Source organism: Rhamphochromis longiceps, linkage group LG23 (assembly GCF_057381845.1).
Source record: "Rhamphochromis longiceps isolate RC_006_pf linkage group LG23, R_longiceps_female_GT1.1, whole genome shotgun sequence".
NCBI classification, from domain to species: domain Eukaryota; kingdom Metazoa; phylum Chordata; class Actinopteri; order Cichliformes; family Cichlidae; genus Rhamphochromis; species Rhamphochromis longiceps.
In genome coordinates this window covers 29251658-29276924 of record NC_140578.1, presented here as the reverse complement: position 1 = coordinate 29276924, position 25267 = coordinate 29251658, and the positions used below count along the sequence as shown (strand labels likewise).

The following is a 25267-nucleotide window of genomic DNA, read 5'->3' as shown; positions in this document are numbered from 1 at the left end:
ATATACTGTATTGACTCATTTCCTTATGCAAATGAATCCATTAAAACAGTTATTAGGAGAAAATCCATTATGCTCATGTTACAATGGCTGGGATGCATGTCGCTGTTATTCAGGTCAAAGTTTTTGGTGGTGCTATTATGACTGCCGAGCAACAGCGAGCTGGCGAGGCGAGGGCCTTTCATCACTTGCTCATTTGCCAACATCTGGATATGGTCTTAACAGTCACATTCATGCTGTTTATTTCCATATAAATAAAGCACATCCATTAAAATTGGGGTGTGAATTTAATCTAGAGGCAGGTATATCTGCAATATCACCCCGTTATTTGTGTGTGGGGGGAAATATACAGCCACTGCAAATACTCCCAGCTCATTATTTTTGTTATATTTAATTCATGTTTGGCATAACTTTTTTTTTTGCGTGGGAGCCAGTCCCCCAAAAGGAAACTTGTTACAACGCAGACTTAAATCATGGCTGTGTTCAAGCACAAAGTCGATGATCATAGCTGATGGAAACAGCTTAAATAAGATGCTGATTTTGGGCGTTGTATATGAGAACAGCAGGTAATCACATTTGATCATCGAATTGTCTGCTGTTGAAATTCAATCACAACACAGGTCATGACCAAAATGACCTCATCGTGAAAAGAACTGAGGCGTACAGGGGACTTCTTTACTGCTGTGAAATCGCTTTCTCTGGCATCTACTTAGCCAGGCACAGATCAGCTCTAATCACAGTCAACATAATGGTTTTGAGAAGTCATTCCGGCTTTCCATCTTCGTGGTGATGGCGGAGAATTATGCATCAAATCCTGCTCCCGCCATCTCTTGAAGATGCTCACTGCACATTAAATTTGGATCATGTCGGATTATCCCAAAGGCCAGGGCACACTGTGAGCACCACGCTGTCCAAAATGACTTCAGCCTTCAGTGACCAAATGCATCAGAACCTCAAAAAGAGGACACAAAGCTTATAAATGTTGCACATTTTTCACATTTTAGAAAGATCCCTCCAGCTCAAGGCCCGGAAACAACGAGTTCCTGAATCTTTATCATTATTTATGAAAGGCTCTAACATTTAAATAAAAGAAACACACTCCCATTTAGCTTCTGTGTCTCCCTCACATCAGGTATATCACCTGTGGCAGCTGAATTTACCCCAAGCTTAGTGAGGAGACAGTTTTCAGACAAGCAGAGCTCAGCATCACTGGGTTGCTCCAACCCCTTTCTGCTCTCTCTTTTGCTGTCAGGTACATCTGTACATGAGTTTGTTTTTGATGCTTTGTTGCCGTCTTTGTGAAAGACAAACTCTGTCGCCTCACAACATCTGTTGCATGCTAATTCCTTGCCAGTGGTGGGCGGCTGTAATGTTTTCGGTGCTTTTTGAGAGTGCCACAGGGCTAACAAACAAGTTAGAATTTTGATTATGAAAGAGAAAAGAGGGGAGGGTTAAGAATAAGCCTTGTGCTGATCTCGGTGCGCTCGTAAAACTGCAGCAGTTGTTAATTTATTACATGCATTATTAAGTCTGTAAGTGGAGAAACAATTCGTGTGTCGACTCCTGCAAGTTAATGAAAACAGAAAAAGAAAATTAAAAGGGAAAAAAAGGGGTTTTTTGCCTGCTTGTCAACTTTCTATGTGACTCAGACTGTTGGGTTCAGATTGGGCTGTATCAGATCTCTGAGTGGTTTTTTGTTTTTGTTTGTTTTGTGTTGGTACTGTACTAGTCCAGGTAACTTGAGGTACTGTATGTTTTAATCAATTATTAAGAAGATCTGTCATCACCTGTATCTTTTCAGCTTTTTTAGAAAAGCTGAAAAGAGATAGCAGAGGTAGAGAGAGAAGTAAAGACCCAACTAAAGGACTCAAATGTGATCATAAAGCAAATCTGTTTACAGCTCGACAGCTGTTTGTTTTAGTATATTTTACTATTGGATGTCTTGATGCATGCTCAATCATCCAGGTAAGTAAATCCCAAAAGCTTGATTCTGTTCATCTGAACACTTGAAAACGCTACATCCATTTGAACAGAATCAACCTTTTGGGATTTATCATTTTAGTCTCTTTGCTCAAGTTTTAGAATTAGGGCCAAAATGTGTTGGACAAAGACACAGTGCTTGTAGTTCTGCCTCTGTACAGGAACACAATGGATTCTAAATCAAGGCGTCAGACAGTTTCATGGCCAGGTGAGGCCTTGCTTTTTCATTGCAAATGAAGCATTTGTATTTTAAAACTTTTCACTGTAAAGTTATATATGAGGCCCAAAGAGATGACAGAGAAACCAGAGAGAGCAAAAACTTTAACAACCTAAATCAACAAGGTCTTAAAGCTCTTAAAGGGTACAGAATACGACTACAGTCCATGATGGCAGAATTATTTCTATGGTTAAGAAGAATAATTGACCAAGTGAAGAATATTTTTGAGGAGGCAGATATCTCACTCTGAAAGTCTACAATCAAAAAAACGCCTTCATGAAGGGAAATGCAGGGAGTGTACAATGAGGTAAACCACTGGTTACACTCACAGGAAGTAGACTTTGATAGAAAACATGTAAAAGAGTTGACACAACTGCGGAAAAAACAAAAACAAACAAACATTGGACTGAAGAAGATTAACTGAAGATTGACTTGTACCAGAATAATAGGTAGAAAAATGTACTGAGAAGAATATGAAGGACCCATGAGCTGAAGCACACCACATTATCTCTCAATCATAGTGGAGGCAGTATTATGGCGTGGGCAAGTATGGCTGCCATTAGAATCAGGTGGCTAGTTTTCGCCGATGACACGACTGCTGACAAAAGTAACAGGATGAATTCTAAAGCGTGAAGCTTTATACTCTCTCCTCAGATTTAGCTAAATATAGCAAAACTGATCAGACAGCATTTCACAGTGTAAATCAATTTCTAGCAAAAGCATACAGGGGGAAAAAGTAGAGCTGTCCACCACAAGGCACAGGGGGCAGATTTAGCCCAAGAAAGGTCAGAATCAGACCAACTGAGATTTTTCGTACTAATTCATACTGATAAAGACATCCACCATTGTCATTCATACTACACCAAAGTAATTAAGTAATAGAAAAACAATAGAAAGATCCACTGTCTACTAAAAAATTTTTTTAACAATGGGTCCAAAGGGGGAAAAGGAACATTTTCTGTATTTTAACTGAAAATCAGAGATGTGCTGTTGAAATTGCACTTCTTCTTCCTATATTACAATGGGGTTTTGCTGGTTTGGCCAACTTAAGCTCATAGTGAGCTGCGTGCGGCCCACGATGTCAAATAAGTTTGACATCCCTGCTCTAGAATGACACTCCTAAGACATGAATCCCTCAGCAAAAATTATGTACCCCAAATTTAATCAGTCTTAAATTCCTTTTTATTTCTAAGCTTTTGTAACCTGCATGTCTTAACATTTAAATGGTAATTGCTGCAATGCCAAAGTTTACAATTTCCCCCATCTTTGTACACAATCACATCATTTCTGTACCATAAAAGTGTCATATACTGCATCTCAACGTTTCTCAAAAAACGTTTCCCTCCCTTTGTAGTTTTATTGATGGCTTAAAACACCAACATAAGAATTCACAGCTAATGTTCATGTTGGTTCAAATCCAAAAGAGTGTACTGCTAAAAATCTAATTTTCCTACTAAAATATCACAGAGCAATTTCACAGAACTTTACAAGCTTATTTATTTATTTATTTTACTCTTAACCCTGATGTAACATGCCTCATTTCTCTCTGAGAGGGTGGCAGAATTTTGATATTATATGCACTATAAAGTGGAAAAGATATTAGAATAGACAAGAAGAGTCAAACTAAGTCAAAAGCACCGCATGAGTCAACACACCAAATGAGCGTTATACTACAAAAGCAGCATTTCTTCTGCGTTTACTGTGAAGGCGGAAGGAACAAAGTGTAACTGCAGAGGTTTTTCTGACCCGTGGGCATTTTAAAGCCCTATGCGATGAAACAATGGGCTCCAAAGAACTTTTTAACTCAAACATTGAATCTTAGTGGGTGAAATATTGAATAAATAAAAGAACACACAGTCGCGCTTCAAATTAATATTTAATGTGCCGCGAAGACGCTGGTGCACAAGTTCCCCAGTATGCTTTTAGCACAGGACAAGTATGCGGTGGCCCACCAGCAGTCATTCAGATGCAAACAGAAGAGCATTTGTTGAATGGATAACTCAGTCTAACAATCAGAATATTTATGGCTTCCTGTAGATGGAATTTCCACTGGATCCCATAAAGTTTTGATGTCTAAAACTTTGATGAAAATGAATCACGTCCTCATTTTTTTTTTCTCCAACAAAAAAATAGTGAAGTCAACTTGAACCTCTGTTTTTTGTTTTTTTGTTTTTTTATCTCAAAGGCTCTGTTTGCAGCAGATTTCAACTATAAAACTTCTTCTATTGCCAATTTATGGACAGATTATGACCTAATGTCTAAAACTGGACCTTTCCACATAAATAAAGCTTGTGATCGTTATTCTTGTCCTTAATTGTTTTGCTCTTCTCTTCCTCTTAAAATGCCAACACCGAGCAACCTTAGCTAACCTGAGTTTAATCACTAGTGAACAACCAGCTCACAGCACAACAAACTCTGTATGAACCAAAACTGGGTGTTATTTTGTTTTAGATGGTTGGCTCTAGACTTCTACATATTATTGTACTGTATCTAAAATTACTTGCTATGTCTTACTCAAGTCAACATTATTGTCACTTTACTTACACTCAGGTATATCATATACAAGCTGCTCTTTTGGTTACAGTACATTTTACATGGCCATATGTACATCAAATCACTATTTTGACTACCTTGCCTGTTTTAAAAAACACCTAGCACAATTACTTCTTGAAAGAAAGCTAAGAAAAAAAAGATACATATGTCATATACAGTGGCTTGCAAAAGTATTCGGCCCCCTTGAACTTTCCCACATTTTGTCACTGTCATGGTCCCTGTGCCTGCCCAGCCGGCCTCACAAGGCTACACTTGTGTTTTTGCTTTTTCTCTCTCTCCCCTACCACTCTGCCTGGGCGAAGCTCACAGCTGGCTCCCACCCTTGGCTCACACAGCTGTTGGCGATCAGCTGATGGCGATCAGCTGATTACCGATCTACTATTTGAGGCTGGGTCACAGATCCTCTCATCGCTGGATGATTGAGCTACTGACTTTATCTTCCCGGACCTGTGACCTCCCCGCGGTACGGACGTGTGTGAGTCGGATGTAAGGACGTGAGCGAGCGTGAGAGAGAGAGAGAGAGAGAGCCTTCCCCTAATCCCCTGGAACCCTGGACTTTCCCCCGTCACTGTATATAGTATTGCACTGGTGTGTAAATAAATCGTGTTCTGATACGTCAACCTGCTCTGCGCTTGAGTCCCTGCTTTCAGTTTGTGACAGTCACATTACAGCCACAAACATGAATCAATTTTATTGCAATTCCATGTGAAAGACCAACACAAAGTGGTGCACACGTGAGAAGTGGAACGAAAATCATACATGATCCCAAACATTTTTTACAAATAAATAACTGAAAAAAGGGGTGTGCGTAATTATTCAGCCCACTGAGTAAATACTTTGTAGAACCACCTTTTGCTGCAATTACAGCTGCCAGTCTTTTAGGGTTTGTCTCTACCAGCTTTGCACATCTAGAGACTGAAATCCTTGCCCATTCTTCTTTGCAAAACAGCTCCAGCTCAGTCAGATTAGATGGACAGCGTTTGTGAACAGCAGTTTTCAGATCTTGCCACAGATTCTCGATTGGACTTAGATCTGGACTTTGACTGGGCCATTCTAACCCATGGATATGTTTTGTTTTAAACCATTCCATTGTTGCCCTGGCTTTATGTTTAGGGTTGTTGTCCTGCTGGAAGGTGAACCTCCGCCCCAGTCTTTTACAAGTCTTTTACAGACTACAGAGATTTCCTTCCAAGATTGCCCTGTATTTGGCTCCATCCATCTTCTCATCAACTCTGACCAGCTTCCCTGTCCCTGCTGAAGAGAAGCACCCTCAGAGCATGATGCTGCCACCACCATATTTGACAGTGGGGATGGTGTGTTCAGAGTGATGAGCAGTGTTAGTTTTCTGCCACACATAGCGTTTTGCATTTTGGCCAGAAAGTTCCATTTTGGTCTCATCTGACCAGAGCACCTTCTTCCACATGTTTGCTGTGTCCCCCACATGGCTTGTGGAAAACTGCAAACGGGACATCTTATGGGTTTCTGTTAACAATGGCTTTCTTCTTGCCACTCTTCCATAAAGGCCAACTTTGTTCAGTGCATGACTAATAGTTGTCCTATGGACAGATTCCCCCACCTGAGCTGTAGATCTCTGCAGCTCGTCCAGAGTCACCATGGGCCTCTTAGCTGCATTTCTGATCAGCGCTCTCCTTGTTTGGCCTGTGAGTTTAGGTGGACGGCCTTGTCTTGGTAGGTTTACAGTTGTACCATACTCCTTCCATTTCTGAATGATCGCTTGAACAGTGCTCCATGGGATGTTCAAGGCTTGGGAAATATTTTTGTAGCCTAAGCCTGCTTTAAATTTCTCAATAACTTTATCCCTGACCTGTCTGGTGTGTTCTTTGGACATCATGGTGTTGTTGCTCCCAATATTCTCTTAGACAACCTCTGAGGGCAACTGACTGCACTCAGACCAAAGGGGGCTGAATAATTACGCACGCCCCACTTTTCAGTTATTTATTTGTAAAAAATGTTTGGAATCATGTATGATTTTCGTTCCACTTCTCACGTGTGCACCACTTTGTGTTGGTCTTTCAGGTGGAATTCCAATAAACTTGATTCATGTTTGTGGCTGTAATGTGACAAAATGTGGAAAAGTTCAAGGGGGCCGAATACTTTTGCAAGCCACTGTAATTAACAGTATTTTTTTGAAATGTGATCATTGCATCTTCTATAGAAATGCAGCATTAGCCAGGATGCTGTCAGACTCGAATCACAATACACCACTGTGTCATCTGCTGTGATCAAATGATCAAAACTCTACAGAGGCTTCATCGTTAATAGCTTAAACTACACTACAACGAAGGCCAGCTCTGACCAGCAGTCTTGTTGCAATTCTGGCAACACAGTCCTCCGCCTGTCTCTCTAATGAACCTACGGCATATTAATCCCTATCACTAATGAGGCTATTCAGAATGATAAGCTTCCCCATCATCCGCTAATGAACACATGCTAAAACTGCCTGGGCCTCTGCTACGCATACGTCAGGCTAGCCTAAATCACACAGCCGACACCTGGGTGACTGTAGTGACTGTACATCAGTGTCCCTGATAAACTGCTGCTCTACAGTCGAATATGATGTTTGTGTCAAAATTATGATTTGCTCGTGCAGAGTCAAAGGAAAATATGTTGAGTAATCCAATCAAGCCGCCACCACTTGCATGCGGAGACGTTGTTTAAAGGTTCACATTGCAAGCATTTCAGATAAAACTTTATATAAAATAAAAATGTGTGAGGTTGTCAGAACCACAGAGCTAACGTGTCACAACAAACAACCTTTTCAAATGCAGCAGTCCATATGAAATTAAGTAGATTACATTAAAAGGCATTTATTATTTTTTTTGCTTGTGAATTACGTAGCGTTGCAGCACTGAAGTGAAAGGTTTATGAGGTCTGACTCCCAGCATATGCAACAAAAACATTTTCATCAAGGTTAGGCGGGGGGGAAATGATAGTTTCAGTAAAATGCACAGTAAACATTTTGTCTCTCAAGCTTCGAGCTGCTTGTCAATAAACCTTTTTGCAACTAACAGATGCATTCATAAACCAGTGTCTCATTATGTAGAGAAAATAAATACGTCTCTGCCTCTATATCTGTAACAAACTGTCTATGTATTTGCACATTTTTTTGTATACATTCATTTTTCAGTCCCAAAGCTGTCGATCTGCTTGCAAAAGGGTGGAAAATGTATTGGGGTTTTCTTTTAATAATTTGATGAACTGCTCTTTGTTTTAAGCTTGTGTTAGCCGGTGCTGTGGTATGGAGTAATTCTGTTAAAGTTTTTGTGTTACACAAAATACCACCCAGAGAGGAGCTTACAAATCTTTTCCCCTCCCCCACCTCGGCGCCTCAGACCATATCACTGTCATGCTAATGCCTGCCTACAGACCGCTCGTTAAAGTCACCAAACCGGTTCGTAAGCAGATAAAAGTGTGGCCAGAAGGGTCTTCAGAGGCTTTACAGGACTGCTTCAACACCACAGACTGGAACATGATTAAGCAGGCTGCCACCTATAACAACACCACTGACCTCCAGGAGTACGCAGAGACTGTTACTGCCTACATCAACAAGTGTATTGAGGATGTAACAGTCACAAAAACCATAACTGTCCGGGCCAATCAAAAACCATGGATGACAGGAGAGGTCTACAGGCTGCTGAAAGCTCGGAATGTTGCCTTCAGAGATGGAGACGAGGCAAGCCTGAGGACAGCTAGGGCCAACCTTTCCCGTGGCATCAGAGAGGCTAAGAGACAGTACTCCAGGAAAATATCTCATCACTTCAAAGACAGCAGAGACTCACGGAGCCTGTGGCGAGGCATTCAGACCATCACAGATTACAAGCCCCCACCACAGACCTGTGATAGCACTATCCCCCTGCTGAACGAGCTGAACACTTTCTTTGCTCGCTTTGAAGTCCAAAACAGCACCACTGCACAGAAGACCCCACCCCCTCCTGGTGACCAGGTGATGACTCTGTCCCCGGACAGCGTGAGGAGATCCCTCAGCAGGATCAATGCACGTAAAGCTCCGGGTCCTGACAACATTCCTGGTCGTGTACTGAGAGACTGTGCAGTGGAACTCACTGATGTCTTCACAGACATCTTCAACATATCACTCATCCAGGCTGTCGTCCCCACATGTTTTAAAGCCACCACAATCATTCCGGTTCCAAAAAAGTCATCTCCCTCCTGCTTTAATGACTACCGTCCTGTTGCACTTACTCCCATCCTGATGAAGTGCTTCGAACGACTAGTCATGCAACACATCAAGACTGTCCTGCCCCCCTCCCTGGATCCCTTCCAGTTTGCGTATCGGCCCAACCGCTCAACCGATGATGCCATCTCCACTGCACTCCACTCGGCACTCACACACCTGGACAAAAATGACTCATATGTTCGAATGCTGTTCATAGATTTCAGTTCAGCATTCAACACCATAATCCCCCAACAGCTCACACAAAAACTGGTCCAGCTGGGGCTCAACACCTCACTGTGCAACTGGCTGTTGGATTTCCTCACCGGAAGACCTCAAGCAGTACGGGTCGGCAGTAATACATCCAGCACCATCATTTTAAACACGGGGGCCCCGCAGGGATGTGTGCTGAGCCCCCTCCTCTTCACTCTGCTGACCCATGACTGCACTCCATCATACAGCTCCAACCTCTTCATCAAGTTTGCGGACGACACAACGGTGGTGGGTCTCATTAGCAACAGGGATGAGACCGACTACAGAAGTGAGGTGAGACGCCTGGCCACGTGGTGTGCTGACAACAATCTCTCTCTGAATGTGGAGAAGACGAAGGAGATTGTTGTGGACTTCAGGAGAATGCACACCCAACATGCTCCTCTGACCATTGACGGAGCGTCTGTGGAGAGAGTGAGCAGCACCAAGTTCTTGGGTGTGCACATCACAGAGGATCTCTCCTGGACGTACAACACCACAGCACTGGCCAAGAAATCACAGCAGCGTCTCTTCTTTCTCCGCAAACTAAGAAGAGCAGGAGCACCAGCTCCCATCATGTACACTTTCTACAGAGGCACCATCGAGAGCATCCTGTCGAGCTGCATCACTGTGTGGTTTGGAACCTGCAATGCGTCCTGTCATAGAACCCTCCAACGCATAGTGAGAGCTGCAGAGAGGATCATTGGTGTCTCTCTCCCCTCCCTCCAGGACATTTACAGCACCCGTCTCACTAAAAAAGCCCTTTGCATAGCGGCTGATCCCACGCACCCAATGCAAAGCTTCTTCAAGCTGCTGCCGTCGGGGAGGAGACTGCGGAGTCTCCGGGCCAGGACCAGCAGACTGAAGGACAGCTTCATCCATCAGGCTGTCAGGAAGCTTAACTCCCTCCCGATTCTGCCCCCTCTCCCCTCTCTCCTCCACGGTCCTACTGAACTCTGTCACACACACACACACTTTCTAACTCACTCACTGGCCTGCACCAGTTACCAGTCACTTTGTGGAGCATTGGACTGCCACTACCTCATAAGACTTTGTTGTTACACTATCTCTTACCGTACATTACCAAATCTCCATTTGCACTATTTGCCCATTTGCACTACTCTGCCTGGTTTGCACTCAATGTCATTTACTCATTATATTGTATATTGTATAGCTTTCTTGTTATATGTAAAAATTGTATTGTATTTATTTATTTAAATTTTACTTTTTAATTATTTTACTTGCATTTTTAATCACTCTTATATTTAAATGTTCATTTGCTATTTTATCTAGGGATTGAGAGTAACGTAGTTTCTATTCTCTGTATGTCCTGTACATGTGGCAGAATTGACAATAAAGCTGACTTTGACTTTGACTTTGACAAAGCTACAGTTGCATCTGTACATGAAAATAAAGCTTGGACATGAACTCATCTTCATTGTGCTGTAAAGGGTTTCGGGGAAAAGTGTCTTCACAACATGACATTTTACATCAGTGACTATTGCAGCAGACTGCTTTTTTCCTCATGTCAGAGTATATGTCATCTTGATTGTGACAGTTTGACAACTGTTACCACTTCGACGCATTACATATCCCGCTTTTAACACTTTGGTACTGAGTTGTCAGCATCATTTCACTCCGTGTCTGAGTGTCACAAAGCCCACGGGGTGTCGAGATATAGTGCGCAGCAGTTAGTATTGAGGTGGTTGCCTGCAGCCCATCTGCTTACAGCAACCCCTCCATCACCAGCCACACAGCTCGCTACTGCTGGCGAAGTAAGTAAACAGCCTCACCCTCACCAGGACTCCTACCGTATCTCTTGGCCTGTATGGGTTGAATGATTTCAGAGGTGCAGTGATGTGCAGGCCCATCAATACAGAGTGTGGACAGCTAACAGTACTGTGCTGGCAGGATGCTTTAAACAGGCTTAGATGGACTGGTGATCTGGCAGCCTTGTTAAGTCCCTCTGTTCCTTTTTCAGCACAAATCAACCTCCCAGGAAGTCCTTCTGAGGAGAGCGCATACTCCACTGCACTCTTATTTTGTATTCGGGTGCTGCACTCGTTGCCAAAGGACATTTTCCACATTGGGAAGCGTTGGGCATACATGTGTAATTCCGCTCCAACATTCAAAAAAACATCTCAACAGATTCCCATCACAGTGGCTACCACTGTGGAAGACCATCTGTGCTGGCTGAGGAAATTTATAAGGATGCCTAATGGTAGACCATCAAAATCTTGCATGGTTCGCTGCATCTTGGCCACAGAGCTCCTTCACCTTTTTCCAAAGTCAAATTCAAGCACTTTTAAAGCATTTTCAAGGTTGTCAAGCAAAATACTGCTTTGATAAAAACAAATATTTGCATATATCGATTCTCAAAATGATGATTCTGCTTCACATTTAATCAGAAGTCTAACTGAGTTATCAACAACCAAATTTACATCACACACAATTACTAGACAAGTAGTCAAGACATTGTTTATTTAAAAGGTGAAAAATAGAGCAATCTTTAAGACAGTCAGCTTGAAATGGAGGCTGGTTATGTTTTTCATAGTGTTTGAATGGATGCGTACAAGCATGTTATAACAATTCATTAACATTTTCAACTACAACTACAAGGTCAAGAAACGTCAACGCAATAATTTATTCAGTTGAAAGTGGCAAAAACCCTTATAACTCAGAAACTGTGAGTCTTATAAGTGTGGTGGGTTTTTTTCAACATATAGAAAGAATCACATAAAGAGAATATCACATCACACTTGACCTCTGACCAAATTCAGCAGATTGATGTGAAGCTCAAAATGATAAATTTAAACAAAATACAACACTGTTCCCTTAAAAGTCAATACTGCCCACAGAGTGAGCTGCCTTGATGGAGGTCTGCGCTCTAGGAGTGCTTCTTGTTTTTCATTAAAAATATGCAAAATGTGCAAATCAGAGCAAATCAACCAGAGTCAGCATCATAGGACCCTGTTCTGGCTCTGCATACTGCTCATCTTGTTGAACGGCCCTTGAACAAATCATCAATAACACTTTGTGACAATAACAATCAGGGAAGTTAACAAAATCACAATAACCTGAAATAATGTTTTAAGTGCAGTTTATGTCATCTAGTTAAAAACACTCCAAACACAAAATACCACAAAGTGAAGGTTAAGCAAAAAGGTGGTTTTTAAGTTTTCCCCACCACTTCCATTATATTGCATGTTTATACTATAATATTTCAAGTATAAATGCCCCTAGTCTAAAACAAGTCTACAATTAGAAACAATAGAGTAGATTCAGGATTATCAGTTCCTAAAACTGCCAGGTCACCATCTGCAGAATTGTTTCGTTTTCTTCTACAGCTCTTCAAATGAAATTGGACTTTGAGGTGAAGCACAGTTTTCCTTGTGAATCAGCTTTTTCATCACTGTGATCAGCAGGCGCGAGGAGGACCTTATTCTCTTCTATTCGCCTCTTTCAAGGTGTGTTATCTCCTCCATTTTACAGGGCCTCTGCTCATCTTACTTGATAAATGTGATACTTTTGCCGCCAGCAGCTGAAGAGAGGAGAAGACCTTTTGTGGGGGCTATGTTGAGAAGCCCTTCAACCATCGTGATCATGAATAACCTGTTGGGAAATCATCGAATGCTCTTTGATGGTCTCCACCAACACCTCCTTGTTGATTCTCTCAAGAGGACTGACTGTGTATAAGGATGAAGATGAGTTTTCCTACCTGCCACAGACAGAAAGGGGTTTGTTGGGTGAAAGTTCATCGTAGAATTTATCGAAACTTACATTTTTCTTAACTTCAAGTTCTCAGGGGAATCTGGTGCTGCCATCAGGTCATAGTCACAGAACTGTAAACACCCTCCGAAAGGAGACCCAGAACAGAGGTGAGTTTTGAGGCGCTAATCTCTTTGTGTTTCCCGAAGAGCGCAATCTCTTCAGGAAACAAAGCCTGAGTTTCTGCCCAAACTTTACCTTCCGCCTCACCACATCTTCATGTGATTCCCTAGGGCTTAAACTTTTGACTTTCACCAGGTCATCATAGCAAACTTGTAGAATTACTGTGGGAGGTGTATATGAGGGTAAAAGTCTTTAGTTGACTTCTTAGCTTCCTTATTCCCCTGCATAAAAATCCACTTGTTGAGTATAAAGTCAAATTTGTTTGTTGGCCAGTCATATTCCTGCTTTTTGTGTTGGATTAGATCCACAACTGATTTTATGGTGCCAGCGGCAATCCTAGATAAACCTGGATTCCCCCTGGTACTCCACTGGCTGCTTCCACCATACTGACTATCGTTATACTGCCTGTTGCTGACATGAATGTGGATGTGCTGTTTTAAGCATTGCTTATCTATTGGAAAATACAAGCAACTTTTCTCATCAGATCTCTTTCCCCCTGTAAATAACACTAAACATTGTTTCAGTATCTAAATAATGTGCAGATATTCAGCTAAAGGTGAGTCTTCTTCCCTGATATCTCCGTCTCCAGCCACACATCTGCATAAAAGGCTGATTTTATTATATTGAACCTACAGTTGTGTTCCAAAACCTCAGCACGGGTGATCGGTGCATGACTGTTATGACATTTCCACTAAACAGAGTGGCTCCAGGCCTGTAAAAGGGGTAAGGTCATGTTGCAGTGAATGAAACAGTCAATCCCTGATATTATGCCCCCCTGCCACATGCAATAACTTTCTCAAAACCTCAAATAATTCTGAGGGTCATTATTAAAAAGCAGACACTGATCTCTGTGCTACAGACACCAAATGTCAGTGGATATTGTGCTCATGTAAAGTTATTTCTGCCCATGGACAATGTTCAACATTTAAGCCGCCTCCTGAGATAGCAGTGTCTTTTACTGTATGTGATGGCTTGACATTTCCAAGCCATGGCCCCGGCATAAAACGATTACTTTAACCAAGCTTACTTTTGTGAAAATGAAATATAAAACAATATGCTTTCCCTTCAGCAAAAACACATCAACAACTGAAATTTAAAATGCCAAAAAGTGGTGGAGAGCAGCAGATAAGAGATTACAGTTAATTTTCCATTTTGGTTCACAGTACATAAACAGGATTTTACTTTGATTTTTTTGGGAAACATTTCCAAGCCTCAACTATTCTGGTATACTAGTGGCATTAATATAAATATGAAAAAAACTCACAGGCACTTTTAGCTGACTATGTCAATTACCTAAAGCTTTTTACGAACGCATTCAACTTTGCCTCTACAGACTCGTAAAAAAAACGAAGAAAAAAAAAAAACATAACAATGGATGCGCTTGCCAAGTAGTCATCACATTATAGTCCTCTCCAACGGCAATGACTCTGGCTTTCTGAAAACACACCTACGTCCTCGTGTCGCTATTTCAAAGTCAATCGTTGGTTTAACACATTTTTTTGTTAATGCATCACACAGGAGGGGGAAAGGTGTCTATGTGAAAGTAGGCCATTCGGAAGACTGATGGATTGCATTATGCCAAACGGGCCATTATGAGGGGGCTGTGGATCATAAACAAATGACATAACGATCACGGGGTGCTGTAGGAGTGGAGGGGAAGATGGGTATTCTATCTGGCTACATTAAATGCAGCACTTAACATGTTCTGTTACGATAAATCAAAAAAGCTGCTGAAGGGAGGCCAAGCCGGTCCACTACTTGTGTTCTTAAACATCAAACAGTCCATCTGAGCTGCCTCTGTATCACCATTTTGCTGTATTTTTCTTGCAAACATGCAAAAAAACCCGTCTTCTTCTATCTTGTTCTCTGTCTTTGTAGCAGCAGTTAAAAAGCATCAGAGCAGCTCGGTCATTCAGGGAGGGGGGTCTCTGTGATCTATGTTGATGACACTGACTTGCAAGCACCTACAGTCCCACAAACTCCATTTGGAGTGACCTTAGTCATAACCCGGTTTCACACCGCTGGCTCCAATAGATACCATCATTTATCATAAAGGATCCTCAAATTGGCCTTCTGACAGTGACTTCCACATCACAGATTAGTAAATCAACAACTACATACATACGGAAATATACAAATAGCTGTAATTTTCCGTGAGGATGGAGGCGCTATTAATCATAATAATGGGTCGTGCCAAGGTGACAGAGTTGTTAAAGGAACCTTTCCATTATCTAAAGGTTCAGCACTTTTCACCAGGTGTCTTTCAGCACAAAGGAAACATCCAGGCAACTAGTTTAGTCTCAGTCATTTAGCCTCATGGTCACTCCAGAGCAAATATGAGATGGGAACCCTACTGATACCTACCAACTATTTTATTTAAAAATAGGAAAAATCACATTCCAAGTATAGTGGCATATGAAGGTGGCAGACCAAAATAAAATGAGCTGCTGAGTTGGTAGAAACCGAACTATGTAGAAGACTGGATGGATAGATTTATGCAAATATTAAGAGTAGCTCACTTTGGGGATATTCTCAGTTTCTTTGCTATTATGAAGTCTACGTTGCTTTAAATGATTTGTTTTTGACTGTGCAGTATTAGCATAATGTCTCAATCTACTTGAATTTTAGAGCACTTAATTCCTTTAATTTAAATGGTCTATTCATTCTAAAATGTGTCTTGTTTTGGTGCTCAAGTAAAAGTCGAGCTCAAGAGAATCCAATATGTACCAAACCTGGGAACGCACAAGAAAACAATCGATATGTCTGTTCCACCACATCCCAAAGTTGCTCTACTGGATTTAAATTTGGTGACTGTGGAGGCCATTTGAGTACAGTGAACTCAATGCCATGGTCAAGACATCAGTTTGAGATGATTTGAGCTTTGTGAGATGTTGTGTTATACTGCTGGAAGTAAACATCAGAATATGGGTACACTGTGCTCAGGAAGGTGTGGGCATGGTAAGCAACAATAGGCTGTGGTGTTAAAATGGTGCTCAGTTGATACTAAAGGACCAAACTATATCAAGAAAATATCTCCCGCACCATTACACCACCAACAACCTGAACCGTTGATATAAGGCAGGATGGAGCCATGATTTCGTGTTGTTTACACAATTCTGACTCTACTATCTGAGTGTTGCAGCAGAAACTGTGACTCATCAGACATGACAAATTGCCGTCAGTATGAACATGTGCCCCCCCTCCCCAAAAGGTCACAGGTCACGCATATCTCACGTACTTTCTTGAAACTGTGCTCACATTGAACCAAATCCACATGTAGATGCTCTGTTCCTAAATGGAAAAGTATGGAAATGGAAATGTGAATGTAGGAGTATGTCTATGTATATCTCATGTGTGTATAGAGTGGCTATTTGTGGGGTTGTATGTCTCTGTGTCTGATCATCTGTATCCCTCTATGTCTTTGTCTCTGCATCAGTGTATCTATTATTACATGCAAATCTTACAGATCTATGCTTATAAAGCTGTTGTCCATTGGCTAATTAGGCCAAAAGCCAAAAGTGTGTGTAAATATATATCCCATCACATCAAAGCATAAAGTTTACACACAAAACACTTTACAAACTCCACTAATATTGGGATTTAAGATGATAATCAGGCATCTGTTTAATGTCTCGTGTATTTTGTTATCTAATGAGTTTTCCATTAACATTAAACATTCCAGCCCGCACATGTAGGGAAGCTGCCCTCTGTGCCCAGAGAAGTCCATTCAGGATGAAAGCATCAATGAAATCAATGAAACATAAATGTATTATAAGTGGCATAAATTAATCAAGTGTAGCTAATTTTGCACAACATTTAATGAGCCTACTTGTGTCAGTTACACCTTATTTAGTTTATCACCTGTTAAGTGATTAATACGCTACACCTTCTTAAGCACCTTCCCCACTTTGAAGTGAGTCACGATGATGTTTGATTACATATTTCAAGCTTTTTTCAACTTGAAGTTTTGAACAACTTTTTTTAATCCGTCTCAGGGCCAAATGAGCAAACTGGAGGCAGACGCAATCAACAGGCATTAAGTAGACAACATTTCTTCTTGGTTTTCAAAGTGAAGTTGTGTTGAGAAATAGTCAAACCTCACCGCTTTTAGGTTTGTTTACCGCACTTGAGATGATCTCTGCTCTTTAATCTACACTCGCCGGCCAGCCCCACGGTCGAGAATACGTCAATCAAAACTACAGCTAGGGGTGCCGGACATATCAATCCGCAACAATATCGTGATAGCGCAGAGCTTTATATCCCTTGTGGAAATGGTTGAGCAAATTCAATTTAATCCAAATGAGTTCAATTATTATTTCATGCAGTGTAATTTGAGAAAATATAATATAGAGTCATCATTAATATACTGTAGCTCAACATTCAAGTCCTGAATGAGTTTCTAAAATCAGTCATGGCTGAAATTTAAGCCATTTTGAAGTTTCACAAAGGTTTCACTGTGGCCTTTTGGGCCTTTCCTCAAAGTCCCCCACTGCAAAGCAACGGAAAGAGTCTGAATTTATTCATTCATTCTCTTTGTTTTCCTACAGCCACAGCCAATCGCTGCTTGTAACCCTGTTAGAAGAGCGCTGCACTGCACATCGGAAATATGAATTCAGCTGCCAGTTGCCTACATTTGGTGCCAATATCTAATATTTCTCTCCAACTTCCCAACACAAGTTTCACTGTTTCTCTCAAATTGTCTCTTATTGGCAGCACGGTGAAGTCTACTGAAACGCAAACTAATTAAATTGTGATTTATGAGTTAGAAAGTCTCAGAGGCAGAGTGACCCGTGTTCCATCTATTCAACAGCAGGAAAACTGAGGAATACATTACTTGGTTTAAAAGCAGGACTAATTTACTATAACGTCATTAGACAGCTAAATTACTGGAGAAATGTGTAAAGAGAGCATATTTCTTTATTTATGAGGGGAGCTGGGGGTCACATGATCAGCAGCGGGCTTGACTGTGGAATCAGCTCCATTTAGAAATCGTTTGATTCAGGTGAGGTGAACAGGAATCAATAGCAATGTTCTCGCTTACAAAAGCGCAGCCTCGATATGCCAGCGCTCAACACGCTGCCCTGGAGGAGAAGTCTGAAACACTGCAGCTGTGTTTATGTGCGCGTGTGACAAAGAGACTAATAAAGAAAAACATTTTTTGCCTTTTCCTGTATCATTTCATGTTCATGAGATAGGTGCCTTACAAGCAATTACTTCAGCTGTCAACTGTTCTTTTGAGTGAACCCAAAAGTTGGAAAGGTCAAGCTGAGTCTGTGTTTGTTCCAAAGGTGTATCGCAGACAACGCTCACATTACAATACAGTTTTGCATATAACTTTACAGACATTCACATTATCTGCATACTTGGCTGATTTTTACATACTTCCTGAGAAAAAAAAAGGTTCAGATGCAAAATATGGCAACATTTTGATCCATCAAAGGTCCTCCTTACAAATCAGGAAATCCACAAGTAATTATGAAGAAACAAAGTTTAATTGATCAACAACAACACTCACTCCACGTTCAGACAAGAGTGTTACCACATCAGCCTTATTTATCAAAAAATGATGTCTATGCCATTTATGTGCATGCATATAATAATTATATACTGTCATAACATGCCTTGCATGGTGGACTTACATCACCCTCCACTGTAATGAACAGTGCCTTGCAACCTCTTGCCCTATGACAGATGGAATAGACTCCAGCTCTTTGTAGCCCTGAACCAGATAAACAGAAGAAAATGGTTTAAAAAACAGAATAATAGACAAAAAAAAATTCAAGCTACCAAGTTTCTCATAGAAGACAGAACAGGAAGGACAGGCCAGGGTAAAACTGTGAATACTGACACAATTTAAACATTTTAACTGTTTTTCTAGTGTGAGCACATCTTAAACAGGTGTCATAAAAACACCCATTCAGTGTAAAACTGTTTGCCAGGTGCCTTTTCATAGTTCTTCCTATTTTTCCCATGCAACTTTACAGATTTAGCTATGAGGGCAGCCAGACTGGGCCTGAACACAACCTGTGGAGACACAGACAAAAGAATAAAGCTAAGCCTGCTGCTCTGCTACCTGTTGGGTTCACTGTGTGCTGCAGACCAGACAAGAAAAGTCTGATAAAACTTACTGGCGTGATTCATTGTAGAAGGCGGAAGACTCAGGGTTTTGCAGTCTATTTTAACGTGTCTAAATTAATGAGGCATGCCTTTCAAGGTTGTTTAAAAAATAGCTCTTCTTATCAAGAACTTTGGCTTTGAAGTGAATGCAATTTTAAGCAGAATGTGTTTTATAAACTTAGTGTCTTATAATTACATATTTCTACACTGTTCGCATAGTGGACTTGTATTTTGAAGACATTTAATTCTATAACAATGAGAAATACAATGCCATGCCTCTTGCAATGCAGTGTAAGTAATGTTTTTAGACAAGCTTTAATAAATGTGAAAGTATCCCTCAAGTTTTCATCCATTTCTAACAAAACGTGCAGCTGACTGTGGTTAAAAGTGCTACACCCATCATCCTCCTTCTGGGTATCGTGAGGAATACAACTGGGCAGTGTCCAATTTTTTCAAGTTACGCAAATGTATAGAAGAGTGCTTCTAAAATTACATTTAAATACCAGTTACAATCAGGTCCACACTTTAAAAAAAAAACTTGGATAAAAAACCTTTCAATTCATTTGATAAACAAATTGTCAGTGTGGATATCCTATGATTTGATTGAAATTGCTGTTGCATCAGATTGCCAATTACGACAAGTGTGTGATTACACCGATCGCTTTCAAAATGACCATCCCTGAATGTGCTGTCACTCTCGCACATTTAATTAAACCAATCAGAGAGTAATGTTCGCCTCTCAACTAGCCATCACACAAACACAGAGCCTCTCTTTCAATTGGCCATGCGCCTTTTATTGGACACATAACACATTACTGTGGGTAAAGTTTTATCTGAATACCTATTTCAAGCCAACTTTGGAATAGAGAATAAACACTAAAGAGTACTTTGAAAAGTAACCTTTTGTTTTTAGGCTTTTTTTGTTAAATTTGTGGTGATGAGTGGGGAAAAAAATGGCACAATTAAGAAGTTCACTCACTCTGCTCATTACGGTGAATAGAAGACCATTGTGTTTAAAGAACATTTGGTTTCTTGTTGTGCTTTAAATGTTTTAAATGACTGTGTTAACTGACTGACTGTGACTAGCAAGTTTCAAACTGTCACAGATCTGTGTGATGGCGAGTGGAGAGAGGGAAACAAAAGATCAGAACAGCGTGCAGAAAAATCAATTATCTCTGGAAGAAGAGCATAGTGGTAAAAGCACAAATGGAGCTTCCACTTCATGTTTTATCACCTTTTCTCTGGACATTGTTTTAATTCATTTATTTTATGAAAATAACACAAACTGTGAAAACACACATTAAACATCTGTTGGTTATTCATCCCATATTTGTAGTGGCAGGTTTTGCTTCTTTATTTATTCGTTTATTAATTCGATTGTTTGTTTTTTAATTTAAATCTTAAATGCCATTGTTAGCCAAATGGTTGATGTGCAACTGTTGTTTCTTGGCTAGATGTTAAGTTAATGTCACGATTGTCAGTAGATGAAGGATGTGGACCCAAACGCAAGCACTGATGACAGTGTAGTTGTGAGAGAGTTTATTAATAAAGGAAGACAAAATACAAACCAAAGCAGAGCATGGCAGGGAACTACACTAACAAAACCTAAACTGGGAACAGCTACAAAATAAAAATACAAAAAACAAAAACCATGTGACTAGAAACTTGAAAACCTGAGATGTTGAACCTGGAACATGGAGAGACACATGGAGAAATACAGGGGATGACACACAGCCATGGAACACCGAAATCGGAAGACTAAGAACTTCAACAGTAAAAAAAAAACCCAAACCAAGAACTGATCAATCACGTTCAATAGTAATACAGAGAACAAAACACTGGGTCACAGGCCCAGGACCGTGACAGTTAACCATTAAAACAATATTAAGACAACAACTATAAAGTACATAATGTGAGATTAGATATATCTGTTCACCATCACATTAATGTACATATTTATTCAGCCAATCACAGTCAAGAGGACCTGTTGAAGTTTAAAATGAGCACCACAATGGAGAAGAAAGGTGATTGAAGTGACTGTGAACATGGCGTGGTTGTTGGTCTGTGTATTTCAGAGGCTGCTAATCTACAACACTTTCCCACACAGCCATCACTAGGGTTTAGGTAGGTAACTAGGTAACTCAAATAACCACTCTTTGCAACTAAGGTATGTGTCATGGTCTGGGTGAGTGCCTGTGTTTTTCCATAGAGCTGGCAGTTCCACCTCTGGGAGGAGCCACCTCGTTCCTGCATGTTTTCCACACCAGCTGGTAACAAAGCTGTCAGTATTTAGGTCCAGCGTTCTCAGCCATTCTTCGCCAGATCTTCAGCTAACCCTAGTTAGTGTAGGCTGTCACAGCTTTGCAAAACTTATAGAAAAGCTACTTTAACTTACTTTGTGCTTTTTCTTTCTCAGCTACTCACCAGACTGCTATGTTCCACCTCTGAAAATAATCCTCACCTCAGGATGCTGGACTTCTCGACAACTTCACAGCTACAGTTCTTGCTCTTTTCACTTGCCTGCCTGCCTCCCTGCCGCAGTAATTGGAACCACTTGGACCCAACCACTCCACGCTGTTTCTCCACCTGTGGCAAGTAAGCACCAACATCAGACTCTGTTCATGCCTGCCGCATTTCCTTGGACAACTTCTGAATCTGCCTCTCTCATTCCAGTGACTCTGACCTCCTTGGTTCCCACCTGACTTTCCCTTTGCCTCACATCACGGGAGCCCAGTCAGAGCAATGCTCTAATTATTCACGTTGTCTGCCTAGCTCCAGTTTTGCTTAGTGTTGTTTAGTATTTCCCGTTCTTGTCATAGCTCACGTTGACTTCATTATTCATTATTCATTCTTCTAGTTAAAAATCACTCATTGTATTGTCTCACTGCGCTGTAAATAAATATTGTTTCACACATTTATCCACACCTCCATCTGAATTCAGCACTTGAGTCCTTTTCCTCTGATTTGGCTGTTTGCCATGACAGCATGCAGAAGAGCATGCAAGCAGCAGAAGACCACACCAGGTTGTACTCCTAAGAACAAGTTGTGCAAATTCAGAAGCAGAAAACTGGAAAAACATTACCTCGTCTCAAGAGTCTCCATTTCTGCTGCGAGAGAGTGATATTATACCCCTTATGTCAAACTGAGTGATTTATGGCCCCCCTAATTGATTTATGACCCCTAATAAATTATTCATGAGCTCCGGAAGTAGGAAGTAATTAAGTAATAAAAATATGATACTCATAAAATTATGATATTCATAAAATTATGATATTCATAAAAATATGATATTCATAAAAATATAATTGATTATTTAGAAAGTTTCTTATATATCAAAATAGCATTCTTTTATTTCTTTAAGCAATTAAATTTTTTTTTTTATTTTTTTATGCTCAAAAAACGCCATCTGGTGGCGGGTCAGTGTGTGTGTGTGTGTGTGCGCGCGCCCCCGCGCGCCCGAGGCTGTGTGTCTGGGCGCGCGGGGGCGCGCCCGTGTCTCCGGACCGTGCTCTCTCGGGCTCCGTGCTCATGTGTTTAAAAATGTATTAAACCATATTAAAATTGTTTAGTTAAACTTGTGCTTTTGTAACGTTCAGTATGGCCACAAACACATGCTGCATGCCTTGGGGGAAAACTTTATTTCGATTTATGCATTTGTAGATTTAGAATAAAACTCATACTCGGAAAAAACTCGCGATCCCCTAACCCTCCTTAGAAACATAAGCAGGGAAAACTCCTTAAAAAACCCTCCGCGTTTTCTCCAAAACCCTACAATAACTTGTTAGGGTGCCCCCTCTATTCCCAAAACCTTATATTCGATAACAGGGAAAATCCTTAGTCTTTTTTCTCAAATTCAGCGCCCCGCGGCTCCCTTCATGCTCAGCCAAACAAAGCCAAAACTCCTTTAAAAAAAAATTTCTCCGCGATTTCTCCAAAACCCTAGAATAACTTGTTAGCTACCCCTCTATTCCCAAAACCTTATATTCGATAACAGGGAAAATCCTTAGTCTTTTTTCTCAAATTCAGCGCCCCGCGGCTCCCTTCATGCTCAGCCAAACAAAGCCAAAACTCCTTTTAAAAAATTCTCCGCGATTTCTCCAAAACCCTAGAATAACTTGTTAGCTACCCCTCTATTCCCAAAAAAAAAAAAAGCGCTATAATCCAAAAACATTGGGAAAGCTCCTCTTACTAGCAAGCTCTAAAATTCAACCCACACTCTAAGTTCTACCTCGCTCTTAATCTCCGATCCACAACTTCTTGCAGAGCACAATTTTTTCCTGCTTGTTCGCTCCCCGCTCTGCTCCCGAATGCGCTGCTTACCTCGTTTGAAAATTCCCCCCTTAGACCAACTCCGCCTCACTGCGCCCCGCTGCCAATCACATAACCCTTGCACCGCTCCCTTTGCACCCCGGTTAGCCAATCGGCTCCAGGTCTGATTTTACGATCTCCCGCTGAGGTTAAGACTATCGTCGAACCCCCAGAAGACATCTGACTTCAGACGTATCAACAACTGGCGCCGCTCAGACTGCTTGCGAGTTCGCATAGGGAGCGGCCGATTTCAACAGCAACTTGCGTCTCTTTCCTTATCCGCATATCATTCGGTAAGTGTTAATCTTCCTCTCTAACTACATTTTTGCATTTTCCTTTTTACCATTCTGTCAATCCTTTCATTTAAAAAAATAAATAAATATCACAATGGTTTGTAACAGGTACAATACACCATCCATCCATCCATTCGCCTCCACTTATCCTTTTCTCAGGCTCGCGCGGTGCGCTGGAGCCTATCCCACGTACAATACACTTTAAAATATATATAAGCTCCACTTTTAACTCCCGTAAAGGTTTATACATTACATGTCTACATCACCTATCATGGCCTCATCGGGTATCTCATATCATCTTGTTATTGTTATGTTATGCTCCTTTGATATTTTGCTAGTTTGCGTGTTTTAAAACTCTTTTTGTTTTTCTTTATATTTTTAGACCCAGATGTGTTAACCTGATCCCTGCGAAACACCAGCTCTGCGTGGATTTTGACCGCGAGTGACCGGATGTTGTTTCCGGCCTGAGGTTGCCTGAAATGCCGTGAGGCTCGTTTGAAAGATTGCGCCCGAGACCAACTCCGCCTCCAAGGCATGCCTACCTTTAGCTGCCACCAGTGAGATATCAGAGCCGGGCTCCACATATCCAATCAGGAGCACGAGCAAGACAGCTTTTGCAGACTCTCCAGAAATATACAAGTCCTTACCAACTGCTCTGCAACCCAGTGTTTCTGGTCCCCTCACTAACATCGCTTTTTGAGATATTTTTTATGAACCACCAAAAAAGCTATTTTACCCCACAGTACAGAAGACTGGGTCTGAGGGCAGCAGCGGGGACAAATGATTGTAATGAAGCGACGGACATTTCATGGCTGGTCTTGCATAATCGTGAGTTATTATGTCATATGGTGATAAGTACATAGTTTTGCAAGAGGCATACAAGCACTGTGGAAAAAGTAATCATAAAACTGTTTTTGTGAACACCCTACGTTATGCTTTAAAAAATGTGATACATGTAATGTGATCATCAAAGAACATGATTTTTTTTTAAAAAAAAACTTTTATTCTTATGCTTTTAAAGTATGTCAGATTATCTTAAAACACTTATTTGTATGTTATAATGTTTTTCTTACACCATGTGTAATTTTTATAGACACCTTATTCATTGTATCAATGTGTAATTATGTATCTTTTGATAAATAAATAAAATATTTAATCTTGTATTTGTGTACTTTCTGGTGATTCAATAAAAAATTAGTCACATATCACTCTGATAAACACAGATGGCTGAAAGAAATGTTTGATGGAACAAAGGAAACAAGTGTCTTGCTGCTAAACTTTTAAGTCACCATGGTTTAAATGAGAAAGTCTGTATGTAAAACATGAAAAACTCCATATCAGTGATATCTACAAAGGTGTACTCATTTCTTTGTAATGGTACTTTACTGTTCCAATGAAACAAAAAGAAAATCTCATTTTTAAAGTACATTTTTCGGCCATCCTGACCTATTTTCAGGGGCAAGAATGTTG

The 25267-nt window shown here is 40.8% G+C and overlaps 1 long non-coding RNA gene across 2 annotated transcripts; it reads left to right on the top strand.

Moving 5' to 3' along the window:
• Positions 1-21503: 21503 nt before the first annotated feature.
• Positions 21504-24958, top strand: LOC146642343 (uncharacterized). Of its 2 annotated transcripts, XR_014909731.1 has the most exons (4): positions 21504-21535; positions 21613-21791; positions 21870-23797; positions 24180-24958. It is a non-coding gene; the product is annotated as an uncharacterized LOC146642343 (long non-coding RNA). The 2 variants fall into 2 exon arrangements; XR_014909730.1 differs by having other exon boundaries at positions 21510-21791.
• Positions 24959-25267: the final 309 nt, after the last annotated feature.